This window comes from Balaenoptera physalus, assembly GCF_965194825.1.
Source record: "Balaenoptera physalus genome assembly, chromosome: 10".
Taxonomy (NCBI): domain Eukaryota; kingdom Metazoa; phylum Chordata; class Mammalia; order Artiodactyla; family Balaenopteridae; genus Balaenoptera; species Balaenoptera physalus.
In genome coordinates, this window is record NC_138889.1 from 5,748,415 (window position 1) to 5,769,312 (window position 20,898).

The 20,898-nt window shown below is 47.3% G+C and overlaps 1 pseudogene across 1 annotated transcript; it reads right to left on the reverse strand.

The window, feature by feature from the left end:
• Nucleotides 1-13,020: 13,020 nt before the first annotated feature.
• LOC309667628 (membrane protein BRI3 pseudogene) lies at nucleotides 13,021-20,555 on the reverse strand (annotated as a pseudogene). The gene has a single exon. The product of its transcript is annotated as a membrane protein BRI3 pseudogene (transcript).
• Between the last annotated feature and the right edge of the window lie 343 nt (nucleotides 20,556-20,898).

Sequence of the window (20,898 nt, forward strand, 5' to 3'; positions counted from 1 at the left end):
TAACCCTCAAATTCCTCCCTTTTGTGAACACTTCTTAATGGCTAACCAAGCAGAAATGTGCTGATGACACCGACCCGCTGAGGAGGGAAAAGAGAGCAGACCACGTCTGAAGGTCTGAGACTGATGAGGACCACACTCTAACTGCAGATGGCAGCACAGCCAGGAGCCCAGGTCCGGGAGCTTTTGCCCCGTGGGTGGTTCCTCACTGCTCTGTCATGTGACTTAACAACCAGATTTTCAGGAGAATCCCCTGGTGGACTTTCTTTATGCATGAGCGTGACTTGCCCAGACTTAGGGAAGTGGAACCGGCCGGGGCAGTCCATTTTCAGTTCCGGAATCTCAATGGTTAACACAATCTCGTGGCCTCTGGCCGTCCCTGAATCACTCTCACCTGCACCTACTCACATCACAACCCAAACGTGAACCGGCAAAGCCAGCATCGCCTCTGCTGGTACGATTTCCCTTTCCAGTCCAGACACGTCTCGTGGGTCAAGATGCCGACCCAGGACAGATGGGATTCCTTTCGGCAGAAGTAACCCCGAGGCTCCTTAGTGATCCTGAAGGGGGATCTCATTTTACTGTTTGCCGTGCAAACAGGATGCCACCTATTTCAAGCACAACAGAATAATACGTCTCACGGAAATGCCAAGAAGTCCTTGAGGGGGGAGAATAGCCTTGATTCTGGAGAAAAGGAAAAAATGTAATAATAATACTACCCCAAAGAAGCCACTTAGAGAAGTCAGATGATTTTCTAACACAGAGAGGCTGAAGTAAAACACCACGACCTAGAATGGATGCCAAAAGGAGGTCCCTTGAAAGAGTCAATATTGTAACATTAATATCCAGATGGCTCTCTCTAGGGCACGCAAACTCTGTTGGAGAAGGAAGCGTGTAGGAGGCAGGGTGAGAAAGGCAGCTTCACACCAGGCACGGAAAGGGAAATATGCATTTAATTTTAAGCTGTCCTCCCGGGCTCCCCACTGCTTGAGCCCACCAGCGAACAGAGGAAGGGAAAACAGTAACATTCTGGGCTGTGTGTGTGTGTGCGTGTGTGTGTGTGTGTGTGTGTGTGTCCTTGTCTCTCTGAACTGTTTGTACGGTTCACCCATGTACCAGGGCAGTGGATTCCAGAGGGGTTCTGCCCAACAGAGGCTGTTCTTCGAGATGTTCATCTGTGTTATTGCTGGGGGATGAGGAGATGTCCTGTGATCAAACTATTTCAGAAGTACTGGATTTATCAAAATTTTAACTATTTGTTTACTGCAGAGTTCTTAGACTGATTTAACCTGTTAGCGTACATCATGACTTTTCAAACAGGGAAATACGTGGCATTTCTCAAATTTAGATGAAAAGGTACTTTTCATGGAGTGCTTTCTGGATCTAGTGTTCTAGAAAATGCTGCTGTGGAAACTTTCAGAAGCAGTTCTCTTCCCCTGTATCTGATCTGTCATTCAGTCTCGAGATCTGTCTCGCGGCCGCCCCACCCCCATACCTTGATCCCAGCAGCAGCCTCCTGGCTGGGCAGCCTGGGGCAGCTTCTTCAACCCAAATTCTATCCGGTACACTCCCCACCGCCTTATCTGACCAAGCCCAGCCTAACTCCTCCATCTGCCTTTGAGAGCCCACAAAATCTGCACCAATTTACCTTTACTCTTACCCAAAATAAGAACGAACATTTCTTGAGTGCTACGTGCACAGAACTGTTCTCACTTTACTTCTAGTGGCTCGTTCAATTCCTGCCCCACACTGCCCCCGCCACGACCTCTTCTAAAACCTGACAAATGGGAAAACCCAGATACAGAGCAGTTCATGAACCAAGGTAGGAAACTCTGCAATCCAGCTGCCGGACCAAGGCTCGCTCACAGCCCCGCGCTGCTTGCCTCTGCATCCGCCTCCCTGTCTCTGCTTCTCAGGAAGCCTTCCCAGCTGGAGGGCTCTCTCTCCCGGGCCTCGTTCCATTCCATATGATGGATGAAAGTGGGTCCGACCTTGGAGGCTCTAGTTAAGCCCTGTTGAGGAGTTGGGACTTTGTCCTGAGGTCAACAGGGAGCCATTAGAGGACTGAGGGAAGTGGGTGACAGCATTCAGTTTGTACCGTGGATGGCTCGCTCCGGAGAAAGAGGAGAAAATAGACTGGGCTGTCTGACAAAATCAGAGAAAGCTAGAGAATAAGGCTAACACACACAGCCTGTAAATGAATGAATCATTCTCTCATCCCCATGCGTGCCCGCTCTCATCGCCCCCATTTCATAAGTGAAGACACTAGGGTATAGAGCAATCAAGGAACTTGCCTCACGTTACCCAGCTAGAGAGTGCTAAAACCAGGATTTGAGCTGAAACTGTTTATTTCTAAAGAGATTCTCTCTTACTAGTTCCCAAGTGAGCCTTACTGCCTCTCCTGACAGTTTTTATACTATTCTTTAAACTTTTCTCCGTGCTCACAATATTCTGTGACTGTTTCTAAGCGGGCAGGAAGGGGGCAGGTGGGTTCCGGTGAACCTGCAAGAAGCTGCTGCAGGTGACCCCTCGGGATGCCCTCATGAAGTCCTGAACTCAGGCAGAGGCTGGGAAGATGCAGACGAGTGGACAGATTTGAGAACAAACCAGGAGGGAGACCCCACAGGGACTGAGGTTGAAAGAGGTGTGAGGAGAAGAAGGGAGGGAGAAGAAAGAATCAACCTCAGAGGTCAGGCTGGAAAATTGGGGGCCTCTCAGCTCTCACTGCCTTGTGCAGGGGTCGCTACAGCGGCCTCCTGTCTGGGCCACCTGGCTCCCCGTTCTTCAACCGAAATTCTACTCTGGATGGCCAGTAGGCACATGAACAGATGCTCAACATCGCTAATCATTAGAGAAATGCAAATCAAAACTACAATGAGGTACCACCTCACAGCAGTCATAATGGCCATCATTAAAAAGTCTACAAATAACAAATGCTGGAGAGGGTGTGGAGAAAAGGGAACCCTCCTACACTGTTGGTGGGAATGTAAGTTGGTACAGCCACTGTGGAAAACAGTGTGGAGGTTCCTCAGAAAACTAAAAATAGAATTACCATATGATCCAGCTATCCCACTCCTGGGCATATACCCGGACAAAACTATAATTCAAAAAGATACATGAGGGACTTCCCTGGTGGCACAGTGGTTAAGAATCTACCTGCCAATGCAGGGGATGTGGGTTCAAGCCCTGGTCCGGGAAGATCCCACGTGCCACGGAGCAACTAAGCCTGTGTGCCACAACTACTGAGCCTGTGTGCCGCAACTACTGAAGCCTGCGCGCCTAGAGCCCGTGCTCCGCAAGAAGCCACCGCAATGAGAAGCCCGCGCACCACAAGGAAGGGTAGCCCCCCAACTCACCTCAACTAGAGAAAGCCCGCGCGCAGCAAGGAAGACCCAAGATAGCCATAAATACATAAATACAAAAATAAATAAATACATAAATAAATAAATTTATTTTAAAAAAAAAGATACATGAACCCTTATGTTCATAGCAGCACTATTCACAATAGACAAGACATGGAAACAACCTAAGTGTCCATGGACAGATGAATGGATACAGAAGATGTGGTACATATATACAATGGAATATTACTCAGCCATAAAAAAGAATGAAATAATGCCATTTGCAGCCACATGATTGCAACTAGAGATTATCATACTAAGTGAATTAAGTCAGAAAGAGAAAGACAAATACCATATGATACTGCTTATATGTGAAATCTAAAATACAGCACAAATGAACCTATCTATGAAACAAAAACAGACTCACAGGCATAGAGAACAGACTTGTGGTTGCCAAGGGGTGGAGGCAGGGAAGGACTGGGAGTTTGGGGTTGGCAGAGGCAAACTATTATATATAGGATGGACAAACAACAAGGTCCTACTGTATAGCACAGGGAACTATATTTAATATCCAGTGATAAACCATAATGGAAAAGAATATTAAAAAGAGAATGTCTCTATGTGCATAACTGAGTCACTTTGCTGTACAGCAGAGATTGGCACCACATTGTAAATCAACTATACTGCAATTAAAAATATATATATATCACACACACACACACAAAAAAATTGTATTCTGCACGCAACTGACAGCCTTTTCTTTACCAAATATGAGTCAACTATGAGTATTTACAACATGTCCCCTTATTTTTTTTCTTTTTAACAGAAACCGAAATTACCAGGAAGCCTATATTGTATGCCATGCACAGTGCTAGCAGTTAGAGAGGATGTGTGGAGACATGGATAAAAGTACTAAAAAAAAAAAAAAATCTGCCTTATTGATAGCCTAGCAGATCCATGGGAGACATGGTTTCCTACTTATGACTTGAAGGAAAAGGGAGTTTTCTCTGCCCCCAAATATCTCCCTATTGATGCCTGAAATCCTCCATTTGAGTCCATAGAACCTCCAAACAGGAGACCTTGGAGCTCATGGAATCAAATATTCTAATTATTCATATGAGGAAACGGGACCCAGAGAGATTATAGGATTTGTCCAGCATCACCCAGATTGGTACTGGACCCAGATTTAGAGTACCTGAATTCCCTTGATGTTCTCTCTCTAGAAGCTTCTTGGATAATGGAAGGAGAGGCAATACTTTGACATTCCCAGGACCTTGGAGTGAATTCCTGAGAGGCTTTCCTCTGTTCCCAAAAGAAAGTTTGCACAGGAAACTGCTTAAGAGGCCGCCGATATTTCACCAGAAGAATTCCTTTCTCCACAGCAAGCAGCTAGGACGGTGCTCCTGGTTCTTCTCCAGGTTGCGAAGGGACGTTGTCCTCGAGGACACCACTGACCCCTCTGCTCAACCATTTGGAGAACAGTCTGCAGGCCTCCTTTCAAAGCCTAGGAGTCCAGCTATGCCTTTGCCCAAGCAGATGGGCCCCAGTCCTCGAATCATAAATCTTTAGCAAGGAGGGATCTCTATCTAGCCCAGATCCCTGCCTGGAGATAAGATTTTATTATCCCTAATTTTGCAGATAAGGGCCTGAATCCCAGAGAGGTTAACCGACTTGCCCAAGGTCATATCTCGAGTAATTAGAACAGTCACTTAAGGCTATTACCTACTTAGAATCCTAGTGGCATAGAATGTCAGTGCTGAAAGTGATCTTAGAAGTACAGGGACCATATTTTCAGAACCCAAAACTAGGACATTTAGTCTGGCAAACCCAAGTGTACTTACGGGGACAGCAAACAGATTATTTGAATTGGTGATGCCCCAGAAAAGAGGGGTTTATGGCTGTGGTTCTCAGAGATCGTCCAGTCCAATCCCCTTCATTTCACAGTGAAGGCAACTGAAGCCCAAAGAGGCTCAGTGACTTGCCGGAGGTCGTAGGCAGAAATGTTTGCTGTTTTCTCAACTCTGAAGGTTGAGTCAACAGGGTGTGGGTGGGAGGAATAAAGAAGGGGCCATTGTTGCAGGCGGCTTGCCCTCCAGTGGACTGACCTGACTCCACAGTGCCTGCTTTAATCCGGGGTGGGTGTGGCTGTCCCCTACACACCAGAGAAATAACATTGGAAGCCAGATAAATCTCGGGGTCTTGAGCTCTTCCAGATTTAGGCAGCGAGGCCGAAAGGAATCTGGAAAACTAAAAGTCCGTTTCCTTCAGGGGGTGGCGTTCTGTGGAAAGGAGATGTGATTTTCTGGGGTTTCCTTTGTTTTTTCCTCCCAGAAACAAGGTGTTAAAATGACAAGATATAAACTAATCACTCCTCTGGCTTTCTAAATTCTGGTGTAAATCAAAGAAACAAGTCAAGTTGACAAGTATTTAATAAGGATCTGCATAAGCCCTGTCATGAGCTAGGCACTGTAAATATGTATTATTACATCTTCAATTTGCCCCTAACCCTTGCCTCGTGCACTGTGTGACCTCATTTTATATTTAGTAGGAGAAAAGGAGACCAAAAAACCAGCTCAAGGGCTCAGGGTGAGTCCATTCCCAGACAGTTCCTTTAGCCTGGAGGCCCCCAATCTCTAGATCAACACTCCTTCCCACATTAAAAAGTGCATTTCATCGTGCCCTCTTAACACTGTGGAGTCTAAATTAGGACTCCAAGTAGCAGATGGACCCCTTCCAAGAGTCTGCCTAGCCTCTCCTCTATGCAAATGCAGAACTACTCTGCTGATGGAGAAATTGCTTCCCGGAAAACCAGTTTCCTCCTTATTGTCCTACAGGCTGCTGGGAGACCCCCTGCTGTGTAGGATGGGCTCCCAGCTCATTTATTCCTCCCCCCCACCCCCAGAAAGAGGAATTGCCGCAAACACACGCCACTCAGACTGAGATTTAGGAGACGATTTTGAATGGGAGCTGTGTTCCCACTCCCCAGTTTAGAAATTGTTTTCCTGATGCTTATTTTCCAGTGTTCCAGTTGCTTTGCACCCTCCGAAGCCCTGGAGCCAGCGTTCTCAAAGTGTCACCGCCCTCGATCCACCCGCTATTGTCGGGGTTCAACAAGTATTTCATTCATTACTTCGTTCATTCATTTCCTATGAGTTTGTTTCCAAAGAACCGTAACCTGCCATTCAAGCCCACCCTCTATTCCACTGGCAAACAGTCAAGACGGAGGTGAATGGCCGGCCTCCACAATGGGCTCCCCAACTCTGTCCAAATGAGAGCACGTTTCCTTGTCCACCATTCACCCCAGCCTTCAATCCTGCCTTGGTGAAACCAAATGACGGTGAACTTGAGAAGAGCTAATAAAAACCTGATCTCCCAGATAGCAGCTTCTTTAATTATTTAAAGAAAGGGACAGTCGGTTTAAAAACCCTTCCTGTTCCAGTTCTTTTGTTAAAACCTCTCTTAGAGTCAGTGACAGGTTGTGGAGCTGAGAGCGGGAAGGGGCTGGCCCTGGGGAGGGGGTCCAGCAGGAAAGATGCTTTCTGGATGTAAAGGAAGGGTGATGCAAAAGACCCTTTGTTTACAGGGCAGTTATGCACACGGTTTCTCTGACAACCAAAAATGCCAGCAAGGACACCTTATGTATTTTAAAGAGCAGATTGGAGAAGGCCAAGAGAACAGTCAAGTGTAACTTCTATGGGAACTTGCTGGTTCCTGTGAATATAACAGAGGAAGCATGACCTTTGGAAGCAGATTTAAGGACTGGCTCTGCCACTGACTAGTTGTGTGACATGCGATGGGTTATTTAACTTCTGTAACCTTTGGTTTCCTCACCTATAAAACAGACCTCATAATAGCTACTCTGTAGAGGTGATCTGAGGATGAGATGGGAACGGCTTAGGGCGCACCTGATATATAGTAAAGGCACCGTAAATGTTATCTTAATCATGAATAGGGCACTCCGTGAATTGGGAAGAAGAAAGTCAACAGAGTGACTAAGTGGACTGTTCTAATACTGTTTCTGGGGAATTTGTTTCCTTGCTGGACTTCGTACCCTGGAATATGCATTTGAATTCCTCACCCAAATTTAATAAATATGTACTTCATAAGGATGAGACGCTTCATTCAGTGGAAACTCTGGGTCTTTCAATCTGAGGTCACAAAAGGAAATTCGGGTGGAGAGCTGGACAGTCATATGCTTTCTCAGTAGATGTGGGGAGCCTGGAGTCAGCTGCTGTTCCTTCCTTAAAAGATGGGGCTTCCCTGGTGGTGCAGTGGTTGAGAATCTGCCTGCCAATGCAGGGGACACGGGTTCGAGCCCTGGTCTGGGAGGATCCCACATGCCGCGGAGCAACTAAGCCTGTGGGCCACAATTACTCAGCCTGTGCGTCTGGAGCCTGTGCTCCGCAACAAGAGAGGCCACGACAGTGAGGGGCCTGCGCACCGCAATGAGGAGTGGCCCCCGCTTGCCGCAACTAGAGAAAGCCCTCGCACGGAAGCGAAGACCCAACACAGCCAAAAATAAAAATAATAAAATAAATAAATTTATTAAAAAAAAAAAAAAGATGAAGTACCAGCCAGGGGAAATAGGGGAGAGGGCTGGTGGGAGGGTACAGACTAAGGAAGCAGGAACAGGAGAATAAGCAAGGAGAGGGAGAAAACAGAAGCCTGCTTCCCAGTCGAATCAACAGCCGCCTTCCTCGTCTCTTTCCTGAGCTTTATGGCTGCAGCGGACTCATGTCAGCAACGCTTGTGACAGCCCCTGCCTGGGCAAGGCAGTGCCCAGTACTGTAGAAAGTGACGGGAGGATGAATTTTACTTACTAACACCATGTGCGAGGCACCTTTCTAAGAACGGTATAAACATGAACTTAGTTAATCTTCAAAACAACTCACAAAGATGGGTAACTTATTATCCCTATTTTACAGCTGAGGAAACTGAAGCCTGACTGTAATCGCTACATTTATCAAGTATTTACGATGTGGCAGGGTCTTGATGTATCTTAAACACAGTCCTCAGGACCCTATAAAATGGAGTTATTATTACTCCGTTTATTATTACTCGTCTTTTACAGATGAAGAGCTGAAGCTCACGGAGGCCAGGGACTTGCTTGCGGTCACGCAGATGCTAAGTGGTCTGACCCCGCCGCTCCACGCACCCCCTGGACCCCCAGGACACGCTCGCTATGCTCAGGAGGCTCACATGAGACCAGGGATGATGGCTCCATCTAAGACAGACGCAGGTGCCATCAAAGTGTAGCAAGAATGCCCTAAGTCCTATCCTTCCTCCCCTTTCCCCTCACCACCCCCTTGTAGGATTGCAGCCCCCGTCTTGCTGTGGGAGGCAGGGTTGGGGGGGAATGGAAATAATCAGACTTACAGAAAACCTTGAAGTGAGAGTCTCTCTCCTCCTCCCAAAATTGCCCTCTGTCCTGGAAGTTTAATGACAGACATTCCATTCCGTTGCTGTCACCACTGTGACCCCAGCCCCTCGCTCCCCACCCCAGGCTTTCTCTGCCCTTACGCTCCCTTTATCCCAAAGTCCACGAGATTAAAAAATAATCATCTGGGGCTTCCCTGGTGGCACAGTGGTTAAGAATCTGCCTGCCAATGCAGGGGACACGGGTTCGAGTCCTGGTCCGGGAAGATCCCACATGCCGTGGAGCAACTAAGCCCGTGCACCACAACTACTGAGCCTGTGTTCTAGAGCCCATGAGCCACAACTACTGAGCCCACGTGCCGCAACTACTGAAGCCCGCACTCCTAGAGCCCGTGCTCCACAACAAGAGGAGCCACCTCAGTGAGAAGCCTGCGCACCTCAACAAAGAGTAGCCCCCGCTCGCTGCAACTAGAGAAAGCCCGTGCGCAGCAACAAAGACCCAATGCAGCCAAAAATAAATAAATAAAATAAATAAATTTATAAAAAAAATAAAAAATAAAAAATAAAAAAATAATAATCATCTGGCCGCAAGCCGCAACTAAGGAGCCCGCCAGCCACAACTAAGGAGCCCGCCAGCCGCAACTAAGGAGCCCGCCAGCCGCAACTAAGGAGCCCGCCAGCCGCAACTAAGGAGCACGCCAGCCGCAACTAAGGAGCACGCCAGCCGCAACTAAGGAGCCCGCCAGCCGCAACTAAGGAGCCCGCCAGCCGCAACTAAGGAGCCCGCCAGCCGCAACTAAGGAGCACGCCAGCCGCAACTAAGGAGCCCGCCAGCCGCAACTAAGGAGCACCCCTGCCATAACGAAGACCTGGAGCAGCCAAATAAATAAAATAAATAAATTAAATAAATATTAAAAAAATAAAAAAATACTCATTTGGGAAGGGAAGGGATCTCAATGAGTCAAGAGAGACAGGAGGAGAGCGGTGGCTGGGAAGGGTGAGAGGGTGGGGAGCCAGGGACCAGAGGCGCGCTCCCTGGGAGACAGCCAACCCAAGGAGGGTGAGGCCACAGCTCACGCTCTGTGGGCCGACTGCAGCCTGGCTTCCAGAGCTGGAGCTGGGGGCCTGCACTGGCAGGTGCCTTCTCCAAGGCAGAATGCTCCTCAGTCATGAGGCAGGAAGGGTGAGAGGACGGCCAGGGTCTCCAGGTTGGGCGGTGGTACCTCTCGCGCTCTCTTCCCCTCATGCAGTAACTAGAGGTCCCAAGTCTGGCCCATGCTGCTTGCAAGCCTCGCCCTTTGTCCATTCTGCAGGGGCTGAGGCAAACCTGGCCCAGCAGGTTGGTGCTGGGGCGGGGCCCTGAGACTGACCTGACCCAGGGCAGTTGCTACCCAAAACAGCCAGAGTGCAGCCATAAATCACGCCTCACCTGCTGTTTACATTCCCTTCCCCCAACGCAGGGGCTTGGGTCCTTCTGGGTGGGACTGGGAGGCGGAGCCTCTTAGCCAAGGCTTGGGGAGGATGAATTCAGACGATGGGAAAAAAGATGGCACACAGCAGAAGGTGGGGAATTAGCAGGGAGTAACCAGTCTGGGACAATTGCCTAGAATAAACACTATTGTCTGCCACAGGCTTTTCTGTGCCAGCCAGGGCCTGCTGAGCTGACCGTGCTTAAAGGGCCAGTTGCCATGTTCACAGAGGCAAGCTGAGATCGGTCCTGGAGGAGCTGATGGTCGCAGTGAACCTGAGGGCGGGAGCTTGTGGGAGCAGGAAGAGTCAGGAGATGGGGAGGAAGTCACAAGGCACAGCGTGGTCCAGGAGGAAGGCTAAGAGTCAGGCTTGGTGACAGAGCATTCTGACCCCAGGCTGGCTGCCTGGCATCATCTCGGATTGTTCAGTTTAAAAGAATGAGACACGACCAGAAACCTGGCAGCCTCTCTAGATGTTTGGGGCTGGACTTGCCATGTGCCCGCTGCTTTCTCATGCCCGGGAATTCACTTGCTGCTCCGTTTGCCCCTGTGATCCCTCCCAGATTTCATCCTCCTCCCAAGTGCTATTCTTTTCTACCACAGGAAACTTGCATCCTTCTATTCTTATCTTCATTCCTCTGAAACCCAAACTGTGAAGACAAAAGATTTAACCATATTAAAATCCACACTTTACCCTCATTTTAACCACAGTGATGTAATCCATCTCCTACTTCCTGAGGGAGGATTTATGGCCTCCTTCTCCCTCTCCTTGAGTGTTGGGAAACTATTACCTGGATTCAAGACCCATTAACGATGGTGCTGTGGTTACCTGGAAGGAGATCTGCAGGAAATAGCCATCCTGATCTGAATAGGGACTGGTTTGTCTTCTGGCAAACTGGTCCCACCTCACCCCCGCCCCGCCCTGAGGATATTTTAATTCAGGACCGGTAACAAGGATGTCCTCGAGCAAAGAGGTTTCTTGACCGCAGTCAGTCAGGTGGGAGTTCATGTGGAGGAAAGAGGGGTGTTCTCTAAGGGAGAACCAAGGAGATCTATCTGTATTGTAAGAAGGAGTAAGGCAGAGAGAAAGCAAGACAGGAAGAACAGAAGAAAGAAAGAAAGAGGAAGGGAGGGAAGGAAGGAAAGAAGGGAGGGAGGGAGGGAAGGAAGAAGGAAAGGAAGAAAAGGAAGGAAGGATGGAAGGAAGGAAAGAAAGAAAAAAAGAAAGAGGCAATGGGGAAGAATAAAGAGTAAACACAGAGTAATAAAGCAGGGGTAGCTGGGTGCCACATGATTCTAACTTGTCTGCCTTTTTTCAAGCTACAGCTTTCACCTGAGAGGTAGTTACAGATGAACAGGAACTAAACAGGGCAGAAGAAAATCATGGGGGCAGGGCTTGGGGGGAGGGCATGGTCAAAACAGTGGGGTTAGACTTCCTTTTACTTATTTCCAGCCAAAGAACAATCAGTAAAACCCTCGATGTTTCCTTTCAGGAAATATATAGGCCTTGCTCTGTTTCAGCTTCTTCTTTGCATCTCTTCATGGGAAAGGCAGCCTGAATGCATGCTCCTGTCTTCCTTGAAGGCAAGGGCCCACCTGCCTAGCCTAATACATCGCATACAAGCAATTAATGAACATTTCTAACTTGAAGACTGCCTGGCTGGCTGGGCTCTTTGGCTTCACAGCAGCCTCTGTTACGACATTCCCTGGCAGATGCTCTCGGACACCGTAGCCATGTCTAATCTGGAAGTTCGTGGCAGGAGTAACAGGCTCATTAAACCTCTTTGCAGTTTCCCACCTACCAGGGTAGGTACCACCAGCCCAGAGGCCAGCACCGAGGCACCAAAAGCAACTTCAGAGTTTTTGCCATAAGTTCTGGCAGAAGCAGCTTCCCAAAGGACCTACATCGTGCTGGTTATCGTACTAAAGTTCTGCTCTAAAAGGAGGAAACTAAATATGGTGTCTGATGCCCCAAAAGGCTCTTGGAAAAGTTTTTGCTGCCAGAAATGGGTCTTTCCTTGAGGACAGTACTCAGCCAATCAGAGTTTTTTCTGATGATGTAATGTTCTGCCAACAAGCTTTATTGGTGGGAAAGCTCTTGGGTGTTTTGAGGGTGTAGAGTTTCCACTGCAGCTCAGGGAAAATCGTCTGTGGCTTCCTTTAAGGTTCTACAGAATTCCATTGTGCTTATATTTCCAACCAAGCTGAGTTTATATTTGGTACTTGTTAAAAATTTGGGAAATTGAGAAACTTTCCTTTTCCTATGATGTCAAAAGCTGCTGATTTCTCAGCGGTTGCTATTTCCCTGGACACAGCTTCGGCAGAGGGCTTAGGAAGTTGCCCAGCAGACCATCAGTATATGACAGTGGGTAGAAGATGATGTCACCACAAGTTAGGTTGTAGAAAGGCATCTCTTGGCTGGAGAGGACGTTAGTGAACAGGCTGCACGTGAACATATTCCCATCGGATGAATTCGCAGGCACGCACGTGCCTCAAGTCCGCTCCGCACAGAGATGCAGCACTAAAAATAGCCCAAAGCTCATTTCCCTCCTTTCCAATGTGTTGTCCCCAGCTCTCCTAGACAGAGCCCCTGCTGTCTGCCAGCCTGGGCTGGAATTAGCACACCAGTGTCTATGCTGGAGGCTGACGCTCTACAGTTTACCTTGAGCAGCAGTGGAGTTCCTCGGTTACCTGCATCCAGGAGACTGGGAGCGCCCACCCTGAACCACAGGTTGAAAGGATGTCACCGACAGACTCACTGTCTCTGTTATTTCAGACAGCAGGCTGTTCCTGCCACTACCGCCTCTCCACGGGGTCCCAGCCTTCCCCCCCCCGCCACCCCCCCCACCGGCGATAATCGGCTCCACCCTCACCTCATCCGGGAAAGCTCAGAGGAGCTCCACCTTGCTTTACCCTCCCCTCCCTTCAGTCAATTCCCTCTCCCAGCTTTTATCCTTGTCACCCATCTTCCCAAATACGTGACACTTAATTACGATGTGTCAAGCTGTGTTAGTGACTCATGAGTATGTTTATGTATCTCAGCCCTTCAAGCTTCTGTGTACTGACTGTATTACTCCCCACCCCGCTGTAACATAGTAGAAACAGTGCTGGGCTTGGACTTGAATGCCCTGGGAATAAAAACTGGGATAATAATACTTATATTATTATTATGTAGGGATTTGCTAAAATTAAATGAGATGATATATACTTAACACATCAGAGGAGCTTGGTAAATAATAGTTGAATCTGAATCCTAGAATGTAAACTCTATAGGAATTCTCCATATATATATATATATATATATTTCCCCCAATGCCTAGTCTCTCTGAGGATAGAGACACTTAATAAATACCAGCTGGCATACCTTGATTTTTATCTTATTTATTTATTTATTTATGGCCAAGCCACGCAGCCTGTGGGATTCCAGTTCCCCAAGCAGGGATCGAACCCAGGCCCTTGGCAGTGAAATCGTGGAGTCCTAACCACTGGACCACCAGGGAATTCCCATACCTTGATTTTTAGGATACCTTTTTGGATCAGTCATCCTCTGCAAATGGGTGATTTGGGGCATCAACAAGTTACAATGACAATGAGTTAACACCGTTTGATAATTAAGCATCTGTATGCAATGGTCCCCATAGTTCGGGAAGGGGACAGTCAACTACTTTCGGTGGCATATTCAGGACCAAGACAGGCAAAACTGCAATAGGCACATTGTGATGCGCTTACTTGTCACGACAAAGGATCTTTCTCCAGCTACTTCCTCCTACTCTTCTGATGCATTCTTACTTTCAGCTGACACTCAGCTAATTAATTCCCAGGGAGGTGTTAAGAGATAAGGCATGACTGATAAGGCATTAGTTGATAAAGGCTTGAGAACCCAGCCTGACTTGTTTTGCTAGACCTCCTATCACACCTGCAAAGTGGCTTCTAAAACATTGAAAACCCTTTGCAGTCTCAAAGGAAACATTTTACTTGGGGTCATAGCGGAGGGAGGGGCAGTGAGAGATGCTGATCATCCCTAAGGCCTGCCATGTTGTGGCAGCTCAGATGCGGAGGGAGGTTTTCTCAGCCAGGTATGGTAGGTGAGACCTTGCCTCCTAACCTGTCCCTTCTGGCCCTTCCGGGCATCCCTTACTTGCTGCCAGGAGGCCAAATCACACTGACTCAGTTTGCTGGGCTTCTCTCTGCCTCGCAATCACCTCACTTCTCAGCAGCTTCTGGAAGGGTTACTTTCAGAAATCTGACCATTCCAGACAAGCCCCGCCCACTGCTCTTACTCCTTGAGTCCCATCCGGGGACACCTTTTCTGAAAGGCTACCTGGTCTTGCACATGGTTCTCATTCTCTTAGCAGGGTCCCTGCACGACCCTGGGGTGAGATGCCCTCGGCACCTTATTCGCATCACACTAATCCAAGGTCTGCAAAGTTGCTGGATGGGTAGATACCCACACGCACCTCATTTTTCGATTACATTGGGTCACTTAAACATTGCTTTCTTTGGTCCTCACTAGAACCATATGAGAATTTGGAATCTTTGATTCTTAATCCAGAGCTTTCCTTCCACACCGTGCTGTCCTGAGCACTCAAGCCCAGGCATTCATGCACAATGGATACATTCAGCTAAAGAAGTAAAAACAACCAAAAAACAAACAAACAAAAAAGCTAACGTTTTAAAAAAAGGTTCTCTGCGTCTTAAAATATCTTTCAAGGAGACAAAACATGGGATTTTCACCCAAGGTATTCAATAAACCAATAGCAGTAGCTTGGTAAATAATGGTCACTCGGCCAGTCTAGGTGTTTTCTCCCACCCTACTTCTCTGTGTCAGTAACTGGTGATACCTAGCCACATGGACGTTGTTGTTGGGTGAGTGGAAGAACCTACCTACAAGGTGAATAACCCCTTTACAAGGCTGTCTCGGAAAAGCTTTTCTGAATTGTTGGGCAAGTTCTGTTAGTAGATATGCATCCAGCCTCACCAAACCTGCTTTGCTTCAGGTACTGATGCCTTCTATCCATGGGCCCAACTCTGCTCCATCCCGAAGCCAATGCAGACCAAGTCAGGCAGGAGAGAAGCTGCCTCATCTATAGATCTTTCTGTCCTACCCCTTTATCAGAAGTGAAGCCCTGGGCAACCATGTACGCTCAAAGCTGCGGTCATCCTTTCTCCTTTATTCTTGCCTACGATGACTATTTTCCTTGCTTTCCGCATAGATATTTCAGTTCTCCTTCTCGGGTGGCACTTGTTGTGAAGCCCTGTGCCTTAGTAGGACCCCAGTCACAGTCTCTCTTGCTAGAAACTTTTGGGGAGCTGCACCCTCCTCTCACCATGCCCAGCTGCTTGCTGGGGTCCTGATCCAACCGTTCAGATCCCCTGGAGTCACTGCTGCCTTCCCGATGTCAGCCATCTATCCCCACCGTCTCCACAGCCTGCCCCACTCTATGTCTGGAATGATGCCTGATTCAGCCTTCAGTTTTCCATGTAGCCCTGGTCCCTAATTTAGACTGTGGGATCTTCTTGCAGGCCAGGGTACTGCTGAGTTGGTTTCTGTTGTCTGTCTTACGAATGTCCCTTTAAATCAAACAGATGACAAGTCACAACCTGCAGTTTCTTGAGAGTATGAACCAAATGGTAGGGCACATTTGAAGGGAGTTGCTCAAATTCCACTTCCATCCCCACCCCACATTCTTGGCTTTTTATTCCGACATTAATTCCCACCTTGGGCACTGCCCAGATCTGGCAGTCTTCCTAACTTTTTCCATCCTGCTTGGACCAGCTCTCCTCCCCAGTTTCTAGCCAGCGCACGCTTCTGCCTGGTATTTCCATGGTCTACGGGGAGAGGTCCATGTTCTGCCTCCTAGTGCCTCAGAACTCCTCATTCTTTCTCCTGGCCAGCCCTTTCCCGTCTCAGTCCTGTCTTCCCTCTCTCCACTCGAACTACGGTTGAGACTTAACTTTATGCATTAAAGAGCTAGGAGGGGGAAGAGGACACCTTTAGTCTTGGCCTCATCTTTTCCCAGTTTCCTCTCCCTTCCTCACAGCCAAGGCCATTGTTGACTATTTTAAAAACTGTAGCAAGCATGCAACCATTTATTCTGTTGTGCATGTATTTTTAAAAATCAGTTTTAAAGTCAGTTATTTACTTGTGATGCTTTAAATTTTGGGTTTTGGATGAGAAAAACGTAATCACCATATGTGTATGTGGCAGAGGCAGTGCTCACTTAGTATACCCCATATACTTCCCCAGTTGCCCAGCCTCCCGTGCAGGTAGGTGAGGGCTATGCGCAAGCTCTGACAGGTCAACTAGAAATGGAAATGTCTTCTCTACCTCTCCTTTCCCCTGCGTTGACCTTGAGACCTGCAAGCTGAGATGGATCCCTGGGCCACACCTGATGGACAGATGTCCCCACTGACCCACACTGGATTTTACATGCATAAGATATCCACCTCTGGTGTGTTAAGGCACTGAGATTTTAGGGCTTTGTTTGTCATCACAGCATAACTTGACATCTCTCTGACCTATGCAAGTGTGGAGGTTTATTCCTGCCACCACCTAAGAATTGCCTTTATTTTTCTGCCGAGCAGCATGTGGGATCTTAGTTCCCCAACCAGGGACCGAATCCACGTCCCCTGCGTTGGAAGCGTGGAGTCTTAACCACTGGACCACCAGGGAAGTCCCAAGAATTGCTTTTTAAACAGCTTAAAATGTATATAAATCATATGTGTTGATCATGGAAAATTAGAAAATACAAATAAACAGAATAGAAGAAAATAAAAATCATCTATAATCCTACTAGCCAGAGATAAATACTGGTAACATTCTGGTGTCCGTAGTTCCTGTTTTTTCTAAGTCTGTATAAATATATATTTATTTATTATTCTGGAATCTACTTTTTTTTTTTTTTTGACAATGGTATGGATCTCATTTATTTAAAACACTATTTCTCACCTTTCTCAAATTGAAGACTGTGAAAAATAAAAGCTGTGCCTTACTGAGCTGTCGTTAACCTGGGAGCGGTGCCGGGCGCGTCCGCACTCCCGCCCCCTGTGTCCTCAGCTCCTCCTGGCAGCGCCCAGCCCGCCCACCTCACTTTACAAAACAGTCCTGAAGCTGAATCCCATAAAGCTATTGTTCACGACATTTACATTAGAAAAAGAGAGCTGGGTGTGGGAAAGCCAGGTGTGCTGTTCCCTTTAAGTAAAGTTTGCTCCACAGTTGGGCCATCTTCGCTTCCTCAAGGCGAAACAGCAGATGAACCCAAAGGGGCACAAGACGACGGCCAGGAAGATGCCCAGGAAGGTGAAGGAGTCCTCCGGAGCCCCGACCCTGCAGACAGGGCAGCCTCCAACGACAACGACGGAACCGGCACGGTGCCGGCTGACGTTTCCACTGTGGATGTGGCAGACCCTGGGGTGGTGGTGGGGTAACCCTGTGACGAGGTCGGGGGAGGGCGCCGTAGCCGTGCGGGCCGCACGCGAAGTCGCCCTGGCCGGCCTCCGGGTGGTAGGCGGGCGGCCGCTCCTGCAGTCGGGGCCTGTGGTCCAGGGCGGGCGGCTCCCGCTCGCGCTCGGACTCGGCTCCGGCTCGGACTCGCGGGGACGCCCAGACGCCCGGCGGCGGGGCTGGGCCCCCTGGAGGCGGCCGCCGCGGGCTTACCCCCCGCGCCTCCCCACGCCTGGAATCTACTTTTTCACTTGACAAAATATCCTGCAGATTTCCCCAAAGCAATACATGTGATTCTAGAACACACTCTGTAATCATTGGGTAGCCTTGCATTATGGCTGTATCATAATTTATATACTGCTGGAGTCTTATCTTCCTCTGCCTAAACTGCTTTCAGTAACATTGCTGCTCCTTTTCCACGTATTTTATCCCTTCCCACTCACCGAATGACTCTTAATCATCTACATATATAGAATGCAAATGAGACCTTCCAAAAATAACTAAAGTGGCCGTGAAATTCACAAAGTGATATTTTCGGATGGGGAAGGAAGAAGCAAAGTTTTTGTAACGTATTTATCCCTTTGATGATTATTATTGTCATTATTATTCTTATTTGCTTGGGAAATCTTAGTTTTTATTCTCTGAGTAGTAACAAATGACTTGGAGGGGACAAAGGAGATGTCAGGATGGGTAGCAAGAGGAAGATTTTAAGTTAGGGTTAGGTGTGGCTGCAAGAAAAAAAGCCACAACAAACTCAAAACTAACAGTAGCTTAAGTGAGCAGAAGTTGATGTCACTCATATAAACGTCTGGGGACTTCCCTGGCAGTGGGAAGGCTTCACGCTTCCACTGCAGAGGGCGACGGTTTGATCCCTGGTCAGGGAACTAAGATCCTGCATGCCGCGTGGCGTAGCCAAAAGGAAAAGTTTTAAAATAAAAAAGGAAACGTCTGGAGGTAGGCACTCTGATACAGTACTCCACGGAGTATCAAAACCCAGACTTCTTCTACTTGCTCTCTTAAACATTTTCTTCCACTCCCAAAGTCACCTCACAAGGTTCACATGGTTGCTTTAACTCTAGCCATTACATCGACATTCCATCCAGAGGGGAGGATATGAAAAAAAGGAGAAGAAAATGTCATTCTTTTAAAATGCACTTTTTTTGGAAATTGAACATATCATGTCTGCTTAGTCACTTGGCCACCTATGGATGCGTGAGAAGCTGGGAAATATAGTCTTTATCTTCAGAGTTCATGTGCCCAGATAAAAATCAAGAATGCTATTGCTGGGAGTTCCCTGGAGGTCCAGTGGTTAGGATTCTGTGCTTTTACTGCCGAGGGCCCGGGTTCAATCCCTGGTCGGGGAGCTAAGATCCCACAAGCCGCACAGCGCGTCCAAAAAAAAAAAAAAAAAAAAAAGGATGTTATTGCTATAGAAGAAGGAGAGAATGGATATTGGATATTGGGGGACAATCAGATATCTCTGCCATGAGAACCACCAGATGATTAATAAATGTCAAAATGTTTCAAGTAAATTATTTAATTATAGGTAGTTTAATGGAAAGTAACTATAAAACTAGTCCTTCGTGGAGGAGGATCAAACTCAAGGAAAATATCAATTACATTAACAGTCAAATGTAATCAAACTCTCGCCATGAACAGATGGGCTAAGTAAATACACATTCAGTACTTGAATCCCTGCTGGATTTCTGAAATCAGCCAGCTCCCTCTGAACGAACATGTGTTAGAGGAAAGAACAACGGATATCCCTTGAGCATCTTCATTAGCACCTGGTTTCATCAGAATGGGGCTATATAATCCATCAGGAGCTGAGAGCTGCAGATTCCATGGCACACCCAGATCCAATTCCCAAATCCCTTGGGTAAAGGAAGTGAGAAGAGTAGGCTATATGGAGAGAGGAAGAAAGCTAGTCGCCTTGACAACCCAGTGACTTTGCTCCTGCTGCTTCAACTGTCTAGAATCTCTTGTCCCTTCTCTACATGAAGAAATGCTGCTCTTCTTTCTCATCGTTTAAGGTACCATTCAAATATTTATTTGCTTCCCATGATGCTTGTTCCCTAACTCTTTAATTTTGGGATCCATTCATTCATCCATTCGGCAAATACTGAGAAGTCTATCACATGCCAGGAGCGGTACTTGGCACCGGATGGGGGGACTCACTAGTCAATTAGATGAGTCTGTGCCCTCAAGCCACATATAACACCAATTAGGATGGCTAGCCTAGCGCTCCCCCAGTGTGCTAGGCTATCTGTCTAAACAAAGGATGGAGAGCTTCTACAGAGCAGAAACCTGGTGTTTTAATTGACAAATACTTACAGAGCACTTACTATGTGCCAGCCACTGTTCTGTTCTGTGTGCATTAAGTATATTGATTCTTTCAAGTCATACAGCAATCCCATGAGTTATAGTCTCATTATTACCTTATTTCGCAGATAATGAAACTGAAGCATAGAGAGGTTAAGTGTGCCCAAGGTCACACAGCTAGTAAGCAGTGAAGCTAAGATAAACGCACATTCAGTGCTTTACTGTGAGTCTGGCTCTAGTGTACATGCTTCACTAGTATGCCATGTTTTGTAATGATTCATGCTACCTGAATTCCTAGTATTTACTAGGATGCCTGGAACATAGTAGGTATTCAATAAACATATGTTGAATAGAAATGAGCCAGCTGCTTGACATTGGGCAAGTTATCCTCTCTGAAACACAACTTCTACAAAGAAGAAATTGGACTGGGAGATCTCTAAGGTTCCTTGAAACTCTAAATTTGTTCCCTGTTCACATACTAGATAACTTAGGTCTGGCAGAGCTCTTGAGGGATCATCAGACGGAGTCCTAGAGTTTAGTCTGATTTCATCTATAGCAGGCAGGTGGGAATTCCTTTAGTTGATTGAGTTTTTTAGGATGTCCCACCTTTTTGAGTCCGAGGAGTAGACGATTTATAGGTTCTGTGAATGATGTACTGTAGCAGGATAAATAGGATATCTAAAAAGTTCCTTCATTGGGTGGAAAGGTAAAGCGCTTTCCTCTTGTATGGACAGTAGTTTTGTAACAGAGAATATTTTGGTCACACTTCACTTCAATTTCAAGTGGCCTTGGATTATATTCTGAACTGCTCTGGATTCGTAAGAGAGGGAATACTGTAATGCTTCTCAGACCTCTAATCTTTGTAAATGTGGCTACGAACAATGCATTATCCCCAATAATAGACTGCTCTAAATTACTTTTTCAGATTACACATTGTGCCCCAAAGACC